We start from the raw sequence: 4,224 nt of genomic DNA, 5'->3' as shown, positions 1-4,224 counted from the left end.
GCATTGCTTTGCTCGCGGGCAGGTGGTATATATAGGCCTCTCTTTAGTCCCGGTTGGTGGCTAAAACCGGGACTAAAGGACCACATTTGGTCCCGGTTCCAGACACCAACCGGGACTAAAGATTGTGGGCCAGGAGCGAGGCTCATTGGTCCCGGTTCGTGTCTGGAACCGGGACCAAAGGGGTCAGACGAACCGGGACTAATGGCCCCCGAGGCCCGGCCGGTCACCTGGTCTCACAAATCGGGACTGATGCACCCATTGGTCCCGGTTCGTAGGAAAACCGGGATTAATGCCCTTTTCTGCCCTGAAGCAAAGCCCTGTTTTCTACTAGTGCGTTTAGCCTGTTAAAAGGATTAAATTTATCTTTGAAGGTGTAGAGCCTAATGTTTCCATCTCTTGGAATTACTCAATATATCTAATGCAATAAAAGAAAAGAATTTGAAAATACTAAAGGAAATTATAACATATCTTATATAGTAAATGGACCTCACAAAAGCAGAGGTGTGGTTGAGTATGAAATTTACTCGCACGCATTACTAGAAATAATAAAATCTCTTACATTTACTTTATATATATTCCTCACCTAGGGTGACGAAAATACTATTCATCACCCAGGATGCAAATTAAATGTGCAGCAAATTAAATGCAGATTTTCCTAGATATATAGCTCTTGTTCTTGGAACAAATCAAACGTAAATGTCTTTACTTCTTAATTAGTACAGTTAATTTCAAATATTGCATGAGTGACTGAACCTTGACCAGGAGCCTTTAAATGATGGGTTTCCCTTCCCCACCAACGCAAATCAAATTCAGTTGTGAGCTTTAGTAGTGAAAAAAGCGGCAATGGCACTAGGTAGAAGCATGAGCAGCACTGGCGCCGTTGCTCTTGGGTTGGTGCTAACCTGTGCTTCGCAACCAGTGGTTTTAGCAAGACGGAGTGGATAGTCGGAGGTCAAAAGGGATGGACCTTTGGTGTTCATGGCTGGGAGAGGAACAAGACCTTCTACCCTGGTGACGTGCTTGGTGAGTATGGTAGATAATCGTTAATTGTGATGCACATGAATGTTTGTTTCAAAGTATAAAATGTTATATTATATGTCGCAGGTGATGGAAATAATTTTTATCACCATAGCATCTGGAGTCCTAGCCATGATATCGATCTTGTTCTATATCATTGCGTAATTGAAATTTTAGTTACATGAGAAATTGTTAGAGGAATGATGCCATATCGCACATGACACACTAATCAAGGCCAGCATATCGCACATTTATTTTTCTTTGACTAAACATTGTGTTAATAACATGCATTGCAATTATAACACTACTTACATCATTCACACATATCTTATAAGATCCGTAAACTTGTTCTTTAATTAGTAGGCCCTGGTTTAATGCTAAGCAATAAGGAGTGTATGGAACTGACCATGTTTCCATTGATGCAGTGTTCAAGTATAATCCGAAGATGCATAACGTGGTGATAGTGAATAAAGATGAGGAGTTCTTCTGCAGGGCTGGTGCTGTCGGGGACGATACATATACCTCTGGCTACGACAAGCTCGAGCTCAGTAGCCAAGGCCCGATGTACGCCATCAGCAGCAAACCTGGAGACTGTGAGAGCGGAATGAAGCTTGAAGTTCACATCACAACACATAGATGATCCATCTCTATAGGCTGTCTACTTGATATGCCTGTCTTTTTTTATTATATTCCCCAAAAATGGAAGGAAATCTAAATTATGCGCATGCTCTTTGCCGATCCGTTCTAAGACATCTCTAAAAATGAGCCGGCACCGCAGGTTGTGCGTGTATTTCTTGTTTTGGCAAGTGGGCAATTATTCCGAAAGCGTAACGCATTTCACCAAAATAATTATGAATCTAGTAACTGAAGGCGAAGCCCGTTTTGCCTCGTCAAATGAGCTAGAAGAGGTTGAAGGATGGTGCGATAGAGACAAATCTTGTACTCCCTCTGTAAATTAATATAAGAGCGTTTAGATCACTAAGATAGTATCTAAACGCTCTAATATTAGTTTAAGGAGGGAGTAGCTTCTAGCACTGCTCCTTGTTAGCACCATAACAGGGTTCCATATGGCTGCCTCGGACTCGAAGAGAACAAAAGATGCACATACTCCCTCCGTTCCAAAACAATCCCGCGCGCATTCTGGTACTCGGCAAACATGAAAATAGTCAGTAACCACAATTTTTCTAGTAGTGGTAACTCGTACTTGCATATAATTATGGCTAAGCTGACAAAATAGATTACACCGTTGCTATGAAGAACACGGCAGCATCCTCAAATTGGTCCATTACATCAACCTTCTGTCCAAAACTTGGGTAGAGAAGTGCTACATAAACAACGTGCACGATGATTTCAAGGGACTTCTAGTGTACACTCGTAGTAGAAAGAAGTGGACTCCACTCTGGAGCTCAATAGGAGGTAGTTTTACAAGGTTTGCTCAGGCTCCAGTTGATTTTTGGTGTATGTGGTACTCTGTAAATGAACGGACATACTCTGTAAACTAGATGATTACCCCGCGCTTTGCTGCGGGATTCTTAACTACGTGATATGAAACACTTTGGAGAAATTACTTGGTTATAGTAGATAGTCATTGGAAGAAAAAAAAGATGTGGCCAGTGTGTCAAATAAAATTGTATCTGTTCTGAAAATATGTATCTATAATAGTTTGTCCTGTTAATTAGAAAATGTAGTCTTCAGACACCATTGAATAGCATGAATAATCTAGAGATGATTGCATACATAATTCTCAAAAACTGAGAATGCATGTACCATCACTAAAATAAATGACACATACAAATTGCAGTTCTCATAGAATTTCAATCACCAAGCATATGTGATATTCAGGCATATAACAAAAGATTTCTTCATGCAAGCAGAAGCAAGCAGAACCGCAGAAGTACACAGATTCAAAATTATTGGAAGGCAGCCTGTGTATTTATTTTTTGATATATAAGATAGTGTCAAAAAGGTTTGTCTTTCAACATTGACAACAATATATGTGAGCTAGTTAGTGACAGTGTTGGCCAGACGATGGTAGTCAACATAGAACAAAAGTGAGGATTCCTCTAAGAGGACGGCAAACAAAAAATAAGCCAGAAAACTGATGTAAACCTTCAGTTGAAGAAATAGAGGGGGGCATATACCAAGCATCAAATTGCTTCATAGAAAAATTAGCTATAGGTGGATTTACGCCGCATCATTTAGTGAAATACCCGCAGGGCATGAGGAGCGTCACCAATAAACAGATTGCTGGTCATCAGATTGATAGGCATCGGCATGTGTGAGTTTCAAAGTAGAAAGAAGACAAAATAAATATTTGATCAAACACGCGCACAGAGGAGGAAGAGAAACGAAGGTACTTCTCTATTGTGTACTTGGAGATGCACAATGAACAGGGTACGCATACAGTTTGGAGCCTTGGAGTGTGCTATCGTCGCTAGTGCTTCACCAACGTTGACGCTGGTGAACACTTGAGTTCGTGCAGGCAAACCACGGATTGATGTGATGAGGTGATTTCTGATTTGTGCTTGGAGCAAGGCGCAGACAACCAACTATGGCAGAGAGGACGATGTATTGGAGCAACCACGCTTAAAGATAATAGCAGTAGCTATAACGCACGCATCCATCGGTTACTCTGGTTGAAGAACATGAAGAGGCAGAACAATCATCAATGTCAATGTCTATTAGTTTGATCCGTGAGTGGAACAGTAGTAGTAGGAGACAAAGAGATAGAGGATCGAATTGGATAAAAAGGAACTTAATTGTTGATCTGATTTGATGGCGGCGGCGAGGAGGCCAGTGAGCTTCTCCTTCCCGATTCTGCTGGAACAGGGTGTTGGAACAGCCCGAGGAGGAAGAAGAAAGGACACACACAAGATCTTGAGGTAGAAGAAGAGCGCACAGGGAGTTTTGCGGCACCGCACACACTTGTGCCTTTTCTCTGTTTCTTCTCAACACACACATAGCTGATTATAAAGTCTTTTAGTAGAAACACACACACGTACTACTCCCTGCTACGTACTGCCTGATCCGCTATTTTCTCTTCACTAGCCGGTAACATGGCCATAAGTAACAACCTCTTTGACACGGCCACACGATTCAGCCGGCTTCACGCTTATCTCCTAATTACTCGGTCCACATCTAAGCCACTATCGGCTATACAGCACGTTCATGCAACGGAAATACGCGTACGTGCGCTACTAACCTGAT

General features: G+C 41.8%; 1 pseudogene; it reads left to right on the top strand.

The window, feature by feature from the left end:
- Nucleotides 1-843: 843 nt before the first annotated feature.
- On the top strand, nt 844-1,657 carry LOC123083073 (basic blue protein-like; annotated as a pseudogene).
- The last annotated feature ends 2,567 nt before the right edge of the window (nt 1,658-4,224 follow it).

This window comes from Triticum aestivum, chromosome 4A (assembly GCF_018294505.1).
Source record: "Triticum aestivum cultivar Chinese Spring chromosome 4A, IWGSC CS RefSeq v2.1, whole genome shotgun sequence".
In the NCBI taxonomy this organism is placed as follows: domain Eukaryota; kingdom Viridiplantae; phylum Streptophyta; class Magnoliopsida; order Poales; family Poaceae; genus Triticum; species Triticum aestivum.
This window is presented reverse-complemented; position numbering and strand designations above follow the sequence as displayed.